This window comes from Tenrec ecaudatus, chromosome 3 (assembly GCF_050624435.1).
Source record: "Tenrec ecaudatus isolate mTenEca1 chromosome 3, mTenEca1.hap1, whole genome shotgun sequence".
NCBI classification, from domain to species: Eukaryota; Metazoa; Chordata; class Mammalia; order Afrosoricida; family Tenrecidae; genus Tenrec; species Tenrec ecaudatus.
This window is the reverse complement of record NC_134532.1, coordinates 47,038,855-47,054,410: the sequence shown is the minus strand read 5'-3', so window position 1 is coordinate 47,054,410 and position 15,556 is coordinate 47,038,855. Positions and strand designations below refer to the sequence as shown.

Here is a 15,556-nt window from a genome sequence, read left to right as displayed (position 1 = left end):
GTGTCTGTGTGAAGGGGCGGGGCCTAGAGATAATGAGGGCGGCCTGGAGGGAGGGGCCTGGAGGGAGGGGCCTGGAGGGAGGGGCCTGGAGGGAGGGGCCTGGAGGGAGGGGCCTGGAGGGAGGGGCCTGGAGGGAGGGGCCTGGAGGGAGGGGCCTGGAGGGAGGGGCCTGGAGGTGAGGCTCAGGGCTAAGGATCCATTCTTAGTTTCTTCTTAGTCTGGAAATCCTGCAGAAACCTGTGCCATTTGGGTGCTCCTGCTTGTATTTGAAACGCGTTTGCTTTTGAATCACAGCAACACACAAGCCCAGACAGAAAGACAAACTGTAAGAAAAGTGGTGGGTGGAAGGCATACTTTCCAAGTGGAAATTACCCCTGAGAGACACTCCAGCACCTAGGGCCACAGAGACACCCACTTCACTTGATAGGATCTGATTCCATCTGCTGCACTTGACCACCTCAATTCTGGCGTCCACCTGAACGCCTCTCAACCACCCAACTCAAAGAACAGGCCTAAGCCCTGTAGAATCAAGAGGCACAACGGGGAGACCCTTCTCAACCTGCTTCATCCTCAGACACGGATTTCAGGTCCTGCTCCCTGTGCTACAACACGCACCCGAGACTCCTGTCCCTTGATGCATGCCCAGTGAGCATCAAGATGGGAATTCCTGAAAATGCCACAGTTGTCCAGTTGTCATCTCCTCTTCCTCTCCTTCTCCTCCCCAGCTCTCTCCCTCTCCTCACTGCTAAAGATCTATTTCCCCATAATCTGTGGGTTCTGTATGACTCTTTCGATGAAACTTTCTGTGTGAATAAGTGTCTTATTTTCAGCAAGTTCCAGTCAACAATTTGTCCTTCACGGACAGTGTTTCCTTTAATACATTTCATATGTTGAGGTCTCTCCTAGCTACTTCTGTGTCATTGAGTGTTTTTATCAGGAATGGGTGTTAGATATTGTCAAATGCCTTTTCTGCACCTATTAATATGATCGTATGGTTCTTATCCTTAGTCTGTTTATGTAGTTGGTTACATAATAGTTTTTATAATACTGAATCATATTTGCGTCCCTGGTAATAATCCCACTGAGTCAAGTTGAAATATGAACTCAAAGTCAAGGACAGGTGCTCTCAAACTCAATCCATCCCATTTCCACAAATGTAGATATACACTGCTCTGATATATGATCTAATCACTCTTCTAATCCAATAAAATTGTGTAATCATGAAATATGTTGCTTTAGTATTAAAACACCAGTATAATATATCCTGTTGTGGTGTGTTTTATAAATAATTTTACCCTATATACTCTGTAGTCTTAAAATTTTCTTTTGTAGTTCCTCAGGCATTAAAGTAATAAATAAATAAAGTTTCTCATACCAATCTACTACCCTTGTTCAATTTTGTCCTTGATTATTGCTTCATCTTGCAGGTATATATATTAAAATCATGATTATATATTTTCAACAATGATTCTAGAATGATTATTACTTTATTGCTTATTTAAAGAAGAAGCACTCTAACATTTCAGTACTTATACAAGGGAGGTGGTCGTTAGGGGTCACTCAGTGAGTTCCAAATCATAGTGACCCCATGTGCCACAGGGAGAAACACTGTCCTGTCCTGGATCAGCCTCAGATTGTTCTTATATTTGAGCCCGTTGTTTTAGCCTTTGTCAATCTAAAAAGTTTTCCTCTTGTTTGCTTCCCCTCTACCAAGCACCACGGTTGCAGTGATTTATCTCTTGTATTTGTCTCTGGTTTGCAAATACACAAAAACTCTAAGGTTTTACTTATATGGCATAAGAGAATGCATTTAAAAGAACAATAAAGTCAGAGCTGTCATGTGAATTCTGACTCATAGAACCATAGGGAGCAGAGTAAAAGCTCCTTAGGCTTTTGTTTTTTATATTTTATAAACCATAATGTTTCATCTTTACCACAGCAGGTAGTGTCCTTATAAAAATAGTCCAAAACCAAGCAGGTGCTGTAGTGGTTTATTTTCGTGGTCCTCACACGTGGGTAAGCTCCAAATGGAAGTTAAATTGTACTTGAGTATCCAAGAGATGAAGAAAATATTCCTTTTATTTTGTATAAAATTAAAATTGTGTTGTATGGTATGAGTTGGGGGGTGCCAGCCCCCCACAAGTAATCATGGGTTCAGTAAGAACAATTGCATGGTTGAGATATATAAGTATTATATTAAAGTCATCAAGAACATGAGAGCTAGAAGAGAGAGTCAAATAATAGAGTCAGACACACATTTCATGGTAGCATTGCTCACCTCAGTGCCTCTTGGTGATCCACATGGAGAGAGGGGGAAGGGAAGGAAGACAGAAGGACAAGGGGAAAGGGAGGGAGGATGGGAGAGAAGAGAAGAGCAGAGAGAAAGAGAGAGAGAGAGACAGAGAGAGAGAGAGAGAGAGAGATCACTGCTAATCCAGGCCTATATACCTTTTGGGGGCATGCAAGCCCACTGATTACAGGTAAAGATATACGTCACAGGAAGAATTTGCCCTATAGGTTATACAGCAGTGAGAAGGGGTGGTCTAGGGACATACACCCAACAGGAAGAGACAGGAAGAGAGGGATTGGGGTATACATGTGACAAGATGGGCGGATCCTAGATTTAGGATGATCTGTTCTCTGGATCTCCATAGGAACCATTATCAGTAGGGTGTGAACTCCACCTACAGGAACCAAATAGGTGACTGCAGGTGTCCATTGTCTTTAACAGCAGGGAGCTGGGCCTACTGGTTGGTGACTGACTTTCTTCAGGGAGGATGTCTGTAAGCATCTGACCTCCCCCCACAGTGTTGATATGGTTGATGTATATTGATTGTCTTTCCTGGCCCTATGCACAGCTGTGAGGATTGTAAGACAAGGATTGTAAGAGACCCATTTTTAAAGTGACTGAGGAATCACCTTATAGCGTCTGGGGTCTTAAAGGCTTAAAGATAAACAAGCGGCCATCTAGCTCAAAAGCAACAATGCCCACATGTGCGATCACAAGGTGCCAAAGGGACCAGGTATAAGGCAACATGCAAAAAAAAAAAAAAAGAATATATACACACACACACCATGGTGAATGAAGGGGGATGTGCAGAGTGGAGACCCAAGGACCATTTGTCGGTCACTGGAGATTCCCTCATAGAGAGGGTTAGGAGAGGAGTCAGGGTGTGATGTAGTACCGATGAAGAACACAGCTTTCCCCCAGATCCTGCATGCTTCCTCCCCCCAACTACCATGATCCGAATTCTACCTTGCAGGACTGGATAGGGCAGAGGTTGTACACTGGTGCATATGGGAGCTGGAGGCACAGGGAATCCAGGGTGGAAGATACCTTCAGGACCAGGGGTGTGAGGGGCGATGCTGGGAGAGTGGAGGATGAGTGGCTTGGAAAGGGGGAACTGATTACAAGGATCCACATGTGACCTCCTCCCTGGGAGAGGGACAGCAGAGAAGGGGGGGAAGGAAGACTCCAGATAGGGCAAGATATGACAAAATAACAATCTATAAATTATCAAGGGCTCATGAGGGAGGAGGGATCAGGGAGGGAGGGGGAAAAAAGAGGACTTGATGCAAAGGGCTTAAGTGGAGAGCAAATGCTTTGAAAGTGATTAGGGCAAAGAATGTATAGATGTGCTTTATAGCTTTATACAATTGATGTATGTATATGTATGGATTGTGATAAGAGTTGTATGAGCCCCTAAAAATATGTAAAAATATATATATATATAAAATATATTCTTATTGCTATATATACGATGTGCACATTAAAATGCTTAAAGGGTTTTGTGAAACTGCAGAAGTCGAATATCTGAAAATACTTGGATACAGTAAAACGTGCTGGTTAGCTGTTTTGCCCGCTGTCAAAAGAATTTTGAAAATATATGATCCTTTGAAATCTTACTTTCTATCACAGGATAAATGTCCTAGAATTTTAGAAGAATTTTTTTAAAAGGAATCTTCAAACATTTGGCTAGAGTTTTCACACAATCAAGCAGCTCTTTTTCAAAATACTATAAAACTTATTAAAGGTGACAAAACTTTGGTAATCGAAGTAGCAAATGAAGTTAATAATTTAGAATTTCAGTGGCAAGAGCAGTTAGAGAATATTTTTCTTCCGTTAACAATCCATAATAGTATAAGCCAACTAGAAGAGCACGGTGCAATAAATCGTGCAAATATCATGAATCACGCTGAAAAGTTCTATAGTAACTGCATAGATTATTTAGAAGAGTGGACAGTACATTATAATGATATTGAACATTTTCATTGGGTTTCATTAAAACAAGAACTTAAATGGAATTATGTGCAAAAATCATTCGATCATATTACTCAAAATTTCCCATATAGTATTATTTCCGAAAACGATCTTTTTAATGAGGTATTATTATTAAAAATATATTGATAAGGAAAAGGTTAAACCTTGGGCATCAGCAAAACTCACAATAGAGAACAAATGGTTAGAAATATTTCAACATTTTGAAACAAACCATGTTCCATACAATAATGCACTATAAATTGTGAAATACCTGCTGTCCTTACCAGGAACTAATGCTGCGACTGAATGTGTTTTTTCTATGTTAAATAAAGTGTGTACATCAGAAAAATCACAATTAAGTGTTGAGACTTTGAAAGCAATTTCATGTGTGACATAATTTTACAAATTCTTGGGAAAAATTTCATGACCTTTTAAACAACGACAGCAATCTACTCAAAAACTTCAATCAAATGAGAAATGTGTCCAAGAAAAAAATACTATACATAATTTTAATGTGTTATATTTGTAAATTGTACTTATGTTGAAATTTGAAAAAATATATTACAATACTGTTTTTGCATTCTATGATCGCTTCTCGGCCTTTTGGCTAAGATCAAGTGTAGTATCTATTCTTATCAATTTAATATCTGATATGTTCTCTATCCGAGGACAATATATTAAATGGATTTTTGGAGCAGGGAGTTGGAATAGGAGCTTGCTCCGTCCACTCCACGCATCGACCTGGTATTGCAGTGCTTCCAGGAACGGTGCACCAAAAAAAAAAAAAAAGAAAGAAAATTTTTGTTGCTCCATATAGACCAAATTTTGATTCAAGAACCCAAGAACCTCCCCCACACCCCACCGACCTTCCCCATAAGTCACTTTATCAATTATGCTGGAAACTGAGAGCAGCATAGTAAAACGCTTAGACAAATAGACATAAGTTAAGAAGCAGACTAAGACTTGGGACAAGAGAAAAGAGGGAAGAAACTGTTGTTGCTGGTTTTTAAATTGCAATATGCTTTCTTCCAGAGTTGATAAGGAACACATTCCCATGGCAGAGAAATTCATTCTATCTCAGTGTCCAATAGAAATTGTCCTCTGTCAAAAGTCTTTTAAGTCCTTTTTTTCCGTGGTTGCCTGATGATCACTGACTACTTTTCATTGTGAGTCCAAATTCTGCTTTTTCACTTGCTGTTTCAATAGCAATGATAAACAATCCTGGCCACACTAAAGATTGGGAAAGTAAAAATTTTGTGGATCATTGACTGTCAAGGACAGACCAATGTCCATAAGGTATTGAATGGGACATTAGATGAATTCAGATAAAGAAAAGACAACCCATGTGATTATAGGTGAAACAATGAAATAGATCAGAAACCTCCTCAGCTAATTTAATGAGGTGTTCTTTCTCTCTGAATTGCTAATTTCAATCATTCAGTGATGTGTTCTATTGTCACTAAGACAAGGTCCATTTTTATCAGGTTTGTGCTCACTTTATTACCTCTGTCTACTTAGAACTGTTCTTAAAGGAAAGACTTAGCCCATTCAATTTTTTTTTGTTTTAATATGATGTACTTTTCCTGAATTGCTAATTAACAAAAGTCTAAGAAGTTGGGAAGCAAGCCCTCCACCCACCACTTTTCTGTCAGGTTGCCTTTCTCTCCAGGCTTGTGTGTTATTGTGATTCAAATGCAAGGTGTTTCAAATGCAAGCCGGGTCACCCAGAGTGAACAGCTTTTAGCAGAACTTCCAGACTAGGAAGATACTACAAAGGGAATGGTTGCCACTCCAGGCTTTGAGCTTCACTTCCAGGCCCCTCCCTCCAGGAGGCCCTCATTACCTCCAGACCCCGCCCCTTGGGAAACACCCCACCCCTACCCAGGTGACACAATTTCCTGCAGAACTCACTTCCTCTGACTGAGAAGGTGCAGCCTGAGCGTCCCCCAAGAGTAAGTGAGTCTCTGTTTCTATGCTCAACCCAGGCTCTGAGTCCCCTACAGACCCTGCATCCCCAGCTGTGCCCCGATCCCCACGGATATTACTATTCCTGCATCCTGTCTGCCTGCGTTCCAGGTCGCCACGACCCCCTGGCATATTTCCAGTTAAATCCTTTCTGAGCTGGTTACAAGCCTCTTTGCCTTAGGTCTTGGGAATATGCCGGTCCCCTTTTCCTGCCCAGAGCCCCTCATTCACCCTCACATCTCACGTCAGAAAGGCCTGATTGAGGGTGGGTTCTTGCCTGGGGCTCGTTCCCTCCTTGTCAATCATCAGGCAGGAGAGCAGGGGACCCCAGCGTGGCCTTTACTGCAAGGAGAGGCCAGCCTTGCAGCCATCAGGCCACTCCCCTGATGACCGAGGTCTGTATTAGAGCTTAACTTCTCAGCACCTTGCTTTGCAAAAGGGCACAGTAGCAATGACAGCCCCAGATCCCCGGATAGATTTAGTCCTCACATAGGTTGCAGAACCCCACACAGAGGAAGCTTCCATGGAGTGCTTTCTGTCTAGGAAGCAAGGTTGTAGGTAACATGGCCCTCAGGCAGAGGGCTTTGGAGTGTGGATTACCTTCACCTCTCTCCAGGCAGCTGGGGAGGGCGGTCTTGCTTATAAGCTTACAAGCCTGTGGATCCTTGATGGAGGTAACCAAACGAGACTGTACAGGGGTCTCAGAGGCCCTGGACCAATATTAAAGAAGTGTCTGTCATTGTGAAGTATTGATTGGCCACCAATCATGCTTTTATGACCATTTCCTTTGCCCTGCCCCTCCCCCACACCCTCTTTAGCTCACATCTCAATTGTGAACCTGGGAAGCCATTTCCACTTGTAGGTGGCTTCCCTCACCCAGATGATGTGTTTGTGTCTTTGTGCTGCCTGTATCTCTTAAGAGTTAACAAGTGTTCCCTTTAAACTACACTGAAAATGGGTCTCCAGAACAGATCTGTCCTGTGTGAGCCTCCTCACTCATTTCTGCCACCAGAAACTAGCTTGTGCCCTGTTACAAACTGCAAAAGCGACTCCAATCTCAAACATAATTTAAGGAGAACATTTATTAAGTCATAATAGAGACAAAGAATACAAAGACACAAACAGAAGTCACCCGGATGAAGGAGATCATTAGTGGAAGTCAAGGTGTTTTACATGAACGGACAAGAACAACTCAGTCTCTGGTAAGAAGCTAAACAGTTTATTTAAGGGGGACCGAAAAGAGAAAAAACCTGCGCAGGGACCAGCTCCCTGAAGAGAGGGAGAATGGCTGGTCTCCATCGCTCACGGACTTGGGTTTTTATAGGGGGGGTAAACAATGGGGCCTTTTCAGCTGTGCGAATATGCAAGAACAGAAGCAGACTTTGCAGTTAGCCTTGACATTTTGAAACGTCGTTTTTCCTTTGAGATAGATGTGTGGTCTTATCTTGCAGCTGCTTTTTCTGGCAAATGTTTGCTTGACCTTAACCTCTGGGGAATGTCCATAACTTGACACAAAATGGAGACTGCTACAAGATGGTTCCACTCAGGCTATTACACTTTGTCTTTCCCTCCAAATGAATGCGTAAGGCCATGTAAATAAGGTATAGGAAACTAGAACAAGTGGGACACACACACACACACACACACGCGCGCACACACACCACCACCCCTTTACGGCCATGCAAATAAGGTGTATGAAGCTAGAACAATCTAAGCATGGCGCCCTCCTCCAAGTCTGTGCAGGGCAGGGCCGGAAGTGCGTGTCACCAGCGTCTGGCGTGTATTTTGGCCTTTGGCGGCCGCCTTAGTCACACACACCATCCCCGGACACTCGGAGCTGCCGCAGGAATTTGAAGAGGGTCCTGAGCACCAGCGGGGCGGTGGAGCCTTTGGGAAGTAAGTGTAAGTTGTCGGGACGACGGTGAGTGAGGAGAACAAGTGCGTTTCTGTCTGAAACTGGGTGAGTGACGCGGGGACGGGCAGCGTCAGGACCCGGGCACCTGAGGGCGAGGCTGGGCAGAGGAGCTCGGTGGGCAGCAGGCGGGAGCCATGCTTTCTGGGGTCCGACAGGGAGAGCACCCACTGCAATCGCCGGGCTGTCCTGCCCGTCAGGGCCAGAGGGCTTTGCGCCTCTCCCTGAACGACAGAATTCACTGGATGGACAACCGTTTATAATTTTATGAGAGCTTCTTAAATTCTGAGCGCTCCAATTTGCAAAAAGTGGTGGCCTCAGTGGTTACAGATTGGGCTGCTAACTGCAAGGTCAGCAGTTCAGGATTATGAGCCACACCTGGACAGAAAAGCAGGGTTTCTACTCTTGTCAAGAGTTACAGTCTCAGGAACCCACCCGGGGCAGTTCCAACTGCTCCTAAAAGGTCGCTATAATTGAAATCCACTCAATGGCAGTGAATTGGGTTTTAGGTTTCTATTGCTGATGACAGTGATAACAGTGTCCATTTGCTGCACCCAACTTTGATTAAGCCGCCATTAAATTCTCTCTGATCATTAACGAAGTATATAGATCATCCCTCCCACTGGGAAAATGCATTAGAAAGTAGATCGTCTGAACTTTGCAGCCAGCCCTCTTTGCGGGCCTGCCTCGGTGTATGCCTGATGCAGGTCACCTTACTGAGCACAGAACAAGGGACATTGTCCTGACTGTTGCCTTGACTGGCTTTGTATGAAAGCCCTGGACCAGTCTTGTAAGTCCTTCTATTGAATGAGGTGCATGTTCTACTCATGGTCCCTTTCCTGCTTCTGAAGTCCCACCTGTACCTGTGATGTATTGATCTGCCTCCAGTCATGATCTGTGACATGTCTTTTGTTCTATGCCCTGTTATCCAGGGTCCAGGCTGTGAATCCTCAGGTGTTATTTTGACCTCGTGCTAGTGGTCTCCCTTATCCATATGGTGTGTGTCTTTTGTTGTCTCTTAAAGTTCCATAAATATTCTCCTTAAATTATATTTGGCATAGGGGTAACTTTTGTACCCTAATACACAATGTGGATCCTAAATGACTCAAGATACAGTTCTACTTTGGGACAGCATCTTGACAGCCATACCTGCAGCTAAAATGCGGCCCTGCAGCCCCTTGGCTTCTGTCCTGAATGGGCAAGTGTTACAAAGGTCTTTTAGTTCTGCAGATAAGTGCCCACTCTGTCCCTTAGCCTCACGGACCTCTATGTAGGTTGGCAGATCTGGTTCCCCAGATAAATACTCAGATGTATGCCACTTCACGTATTAACCTCCTGCCCGGAGGCACTCAGCTCTCTTGTTCTGTGGTCTGGGAATTGCACTGCTCTGTTTCAGTCTCTTGGTTCTGCTGCCACCATGTCTCTGTTGCTGCTTCTCCCCATCACTTCCTCTCTTGTGTCACAGCTGCCTGTCTGCTGGATTGAAGAGTTTCAGTCAAGAATCTGAGTTTCAAAGGCCCCTACTCCTGGCTCTTTCTCTCTCTTTTTTTGATGGTAGTGAGATCCCAATTTCTGTCTGAGAAATGCCTCAGTTAAACCTAACAGACGTCCAATGTGACTCATTTCCAGGTTGGGTTTTCAGGCAGTTTACTTGCATAGCCCCAAGTCTCAAGGGTTCCAATCTATTGTTTGGCAATTTTCACCATTCTCTTAAACCAAAAAAACCAAACTCACTGCCATCAAGTTAACACTGACTCATAGCGAGCCTGTATGACAGGGTACAACTGCCCCACGTGGGTTTCCAAGACTGTCACTCTTTAGTGGACTAGAAAGCCATGTCACTCGTGAAAGAAGAAATCCCATCTTTCTTTCTAGGAGAAATTGGTGGTTTCCAACTGCTGACCTTGCTATTAGAAGCCCAACAGTAACCACTATGCCACCAGATCTCCTTTTCCTCAATCACATTGACGGATGACACACCCACCTAAATATTTGGAAGGAGTTAAGGGGCCATCACTAGAAAGATTTACAGGCAACTAACTGCATTGAGTTACTGCAAATAATGCTACAATAAAAATGTTCTTTGTCTTGGAGTTCAAAAGTGCACTCACTATGGGGGAATGTATACTTCTACATATATATATATGAATTTCAAACTAATAGGTGATATATGTGTTTAATATGGAGCTGTGGTTTTTGACAAGTGTTAAGTGTAGGACTGCTAACCCATTAGCTGCCTGTAGTGCCTCTCTAGTCTCGGAAACACTATAGAACCGTTCTTCTGTGTCCTATCGTTGCTTATATGTGTAACTCTACTTGATGGTGAGTTTTAAAGTGTTTCTAAAGTGATTGTAGAATTTACAGCTCTAGAAAAACAGCATTCAGTTTTAAATAGTTCTTTATATAGCCCATTTCAAATTTTCCAGATTCTTTAATTAACATAATCATCATAAAGGTTCATTGATTTGTCATTCTCCTTGAGAGTCACACAGTAAGGAATTGATATTTCATGTGTTTTGAGGTAGCGGTCCAGGTTGTTTCTTATTTTTGACATGTGTATTTGATTACCCAATCTCTATTTATTATAAAGTCATCTTTTACACATAAGTCTGAAAATTATGAGTTTTAGCTTTTATTGCTCATGGTATTAAGATGTTTTCTGTCACTCAATAAGGAGACCGTTAACAGTATTGGGGACTGTGTTAAGAAGATGGACAGGAACACTTACAGCATCTGGACCTAAACTACTCACATTGTATCCTCCCATCAGCCTGCAGATTTTCACCAACCAGCAGCTTAGAGGAAGAAGGAAGAAGTGCCTGGTTTGGGTATTATTATTTCTGGGATGTCCTCCTGAGAGGCTGAAATTCATGAGCATCATTGGAGCTGATACAGATAAGAAAAACATACAACATCCCAGTTGCTGGCAGTGTTACAAGGACCAAAGAAAATGACCAAGACTCAGGTAATTCTGATGCATTTTTTCCTTTTCTGTATTACTTACTAGAAGTGTAGACGCCTGTGTAGTACTGATTCAGTTCACTGGATAGTGGAAATTTGAAGTAGTAGAAGTTAGAGATGAACTTTGACTCTGACTTCAACATTGGGATGGAGAAGATTAGGAATATGTTGATCACAGGAATAACACTAAACTACTGACATTGAACATAATACATCACTAAGGATTCTTTGGATGATATTAGCTTTCAACTGATATTTCATTATTTTATGGCCAACCCATGAGAATCATTCAAATTTAACACTATGCTTAGTTTTTAAGGAGAAATAAGATCACTTCTTTAGGAGAGTCCGTTATTCCACGGGTTTTTTTTTTGTCTGAGTGAGTTTCCGTAATGGTTCTTTCTGAAGGTGGTGTTGAATAATATCCCAAACTGCAGCATTCTCATTAATGCCTCTGAAATGGGCCTTGTAGGAATACTAATTTTAAAATGGTTGATGGCTTCTCACTTCCTCTAATTAGAGATGTAGGAGAGAGAACCATCCATCAGCATCAGCCCTGATTCATGTGAGGCAGAACTTAAACGTAAATCTACCCTCCAATGGGTTTCCAGTTCTGACAGCAGTTATATTTACACAATTCTCTCCTTCGCAGATCATTAATTTTTTGCAGTGGCCACATAGAAATTACAGTCCAGAATCACAGGCACAAGTTTTATTAAGTAACAAAATGTAACTTGCTAACAGAATCAATAGGATAGACATTGGGATTCATGTTAAGGAAACATGTAGGCAGATTTGCGCTCCTTCAGAGCAGGCCTGTTCTCTGTGTCCCTCTCAGACACTGTGCCTTCTGAATATAGGCTCATTTCTTTGTTCCATCTTTATCAGTTCATCTATATCAGCGCGTTATTGAGATTGTCCTCTGGTTTTTGCCGGCCTGTTCCTCGATCTTGGCTGGAAAGCTCTTTTTTGGCTCTGTCACTGTGTCCCATGTGCCCTGGTCATTATCTTCATTGGTATAGCTCTTGATCCATGAGTATTACAGTTCATTTTGCAGGACCAGCAGTAGACCTGTCCCTATGAGGTAGAGCTTCAGGATGCTCCATGATTTGCCCTGCTGTATCTCACAAAACTAAATAGCCATCAAGTAAATAAATCCCTCTTCAAGGTGTGGAAGCTGGTGAGTCCCAAATCCATAGGTCAGGTATCACTCTGGAGCAGTGGTTCTCAACCTTCCTACTGCCGCAACCTTTTAGTACAGTTTCTCACGTTATGACCACAAATCATAAAATTATTTTCGTTATTACTTCATAAGTATAATTTTGCTACAGTTATGAATTATAATGTAAGCAGGATGTGTTTTCATTGTTACAAATTGACCATAATTAAAGCATAGTGATTAATCACAAAACAATATGTCATTATGTTGTGAAATAATTCTTTCTAATGACAAAAAAATGAAATTTTGTTTTGAAGCATGTGTAGCATGGGTAATAGTCTTCACACCCGGTACTCATATGTGGGCGTATCTGCATGTGAGTGGACTTGCCTGGATAAAGATAGAGGAGGAGCGGTATCTTGGTTCCTAAGACCATTGGAAATATGTGTGTTCCACTGGTCTTAGGAGACCCCTGTGAAAGTGTCATTAGACCCCCAAAGGGGTTGAGAGCCATAGATTGAGAACCGCTGGTCTGGAAGGTTCTCCTCATTGATGTGTTTGCAAAGGCTGATGAACCAGATCACCAGGACAACAGTACACTGCCTCACAAGGTGAAGTTGTTGAATCTGGTCCGATAATAGGTTGCAGGGGCTGAGGAACCCAAATGGGAAGGTCAGACCAACAAGCTTTTGGCTCATGGAGTGGAGGAAACTTTCAAGTAAGTTCACACAGGCGGCTCGCAGTTGTCATTCAAAGAAATGGCTCATGAATATCTGGAAGCTGCAAATCCCTAATCCATGGATTCCTTCTGAACTGTGTGGCTGCAGCGGCTAACAACCCCAAATCAGCAGCTCAAATGACAGGATAATGCCTCACTGTCTTTCTCAATCCATGCCTGCAGGCAGTTCTCTCTCTGCCTCTTAATATGATGGCTTATTGGGCCAACCAGCACCTTCCCTGCCTAGCCAAGGTTAGGAAGGCTCCAGAGATCCACCCAACAGAACTAGGAGGACCCCCTTGGGGAGCATGTAGTGAAAGATGGCAGGTTCAAGAGGACCTTGCAATTAAAGTTAAGGTAATTCGGTCCAAAGGTGGCTGAGAGAATTTGTCCTAAGGTTGTCAAGAGGAGCTTGTCCTAAGGTGGCCATTAAGAACTTAGAAAGTTGTTCTGCATTTAGGAAGGGAGATAATGTCTGTGAACATTCTGATCTTGGTTCTGAGTTATGGCTTCTTTTTCCTGATCCCGAGTTGTACCTTGTTCATTAATAGACCACTTTGATCTATTGAGTGTTGTGTGACCACAGCAACAGATTATCAAACCCAGAAGTGAGACAGAGTGGTGTGGAAGGACTGTCTTTTTTTAGTGTTGACAGAAAATGTTGGAGAGTTGAGGTATGTTTGACCGCCCCCATCTGCACTGTTCCCGGTACATGTTGCCACTAAAGGTACCGAGCCTCTTATAATGGTGATGCCGTTAGAAACCCTAATTCCATTTAATAACAAACAGGTGTTTATCTACTTTGAGTGATTATAAAGCTGAGCTATTTCTAGAACATTCAAATAATGTTACTGGACCTCGAAATTCTTATTTTATGAGGGGGTGCATTATTTTCGGACACTGGGGTCCCCAACACTCCAAAAGTTATCCTCGGAGTGACATTGCAGTTGTGGCAAATATTAAAAGACAGAGAGCAGACAGCCGGACACAGGGGCTCTCTTCCCATGTCAGACCTGAGGGAGTGAATATATTTTCCAATGGGTATATATAATGGAGCTTACAGATCTTTCCATAAGGCATTCATGTCATGCAGTTAGCATGTACATAGTTAATGGGTCATATCTTAAGTGGGTAAAATTATAAAAAATCAAGATGCTGAGTTACCATCTTAACCTAGTGTTAGTTGACTTCAAACCGGCCCTGTGCCCTCCCAGGTGTTTGCTACATTTATGTTGGTCTGGCTCTAGAACCTGATTGCTCTGACCTCCAGGTAACTTTCTGGCATAGTGAAGTAGCCAGGCACAGAAGTGATTCATCTACTATGGGAGCTTCTTTAAATCTGCTCCTTAATGTCGAGCTAGCTATTGTAAGGGGCACATTATTTGACCTGGAGAATATGTATTTGAAAACATTTCTCAGAACACTGGAGATCTTTCTAAAAATAGGCCTAGTTTTCTGGGCCGATGGTCGTGAATGTAGAAACAAGGTGAAATATTGTCTGCCATGTCCTCAGTTAATGACACATTATGGAATGAGCTACCGCAACAGTTTTATTACTGTTTTGCTTTCTTTATTGTAAGATATATTTTTAAAATCTTCAAGTGTAAAATACTCCATTAAATAAACTCCCCTTACTACAGGAACCACTGACATTCAACGATGTGGCTGTAAAGTTCACCCGGGAGGAATGGCAGCTCCTGAACCCTGCTCAGAAAACCCTGTATCAGGATGTGATGTTGGAGAACTATCACAACCTGGTTTCCATTGGTGAGGAGAACTCTCAAGTCATTGACCTCGTCACTGGCTTTTCCTGTCTTATATGTTAAAACTTTGCGGTGTTTGTGGTATTCTCAAAGAGGTAGATTCTCATTGCATTGTCTCATCCTAGGTTAGTGGGTTAGGTCTTCTGCCCTTGAGAGAACACTATTTACTTTGTTCCTTTGAGCATTATTTTCCTAAAAATACAAAATTCTGCAGACTTTACAAGCTTTACATTAATGTTGGTGTCTTAAGATTCAGTAATTTCTCATAAACAGGTTATCGAGTTGTCAACCCAGAACCTTTCGATTGAAACAAGAGAACTGTGTTTGGTATTTGACGCAAGGTATAATGGAATTTCCTCAGAGGCATGGTCAAAATACCTTAAGGGGAATTGGCTGGGGTAGTTGATTCAACAGGGAGAAGGCCTCATATCTATGATAGGGGTCCAAAAATGCATAAAAGTGTGTGCTACTTTGAATGTGAGAGTTCACTTGTCCTAGATGTTGAGAGAAGTACACCTGTAGCTCTTATGAGATTAGATTTCCATTTTCTTGTTTTCCACTATTGTATGTTTGCTTCCATAATTTTCTTTAACATTCTGAAATTTTCCCTTCTTTTATGTTTCCACTTTACTATGAAAATCTGTCTTGCACGCCTCTCTCCAAACAGAGAACTCTGAATTTATAACTCCTCTGAATACAGCACATTCCTCCCCTACTGAGTCAGAATGGATTGCCATTTGCAGTATGCAGCACCGTCTTGCATCTTGAACTCCCATCATAAACGGTCTCCTTTGGGCTTCCTTAGCTTCCCCCCTTG

At 42.5% G+C, this 15,556-nt stretch overlaps 1 non-coding gene across 1 annotated transcript; it reads left to right on the top strand.

Annotated features, from left to right (window-relative positions):
• Window positions 1-4,848: 4,848 nt before the first annotated feature.
• LOC142443904 (U2 spliceosomal RNA) lies at window positions 4,849-5,039 on the top strand. The gene has a single exon (XR_012783629.1). It is a non-coding gene; the product is annotated as a U2 spliceosomal RNA (small nuclear RNA).
• Window positions 5,040-15,556: the final 10,517 nt, after the last annotated feature.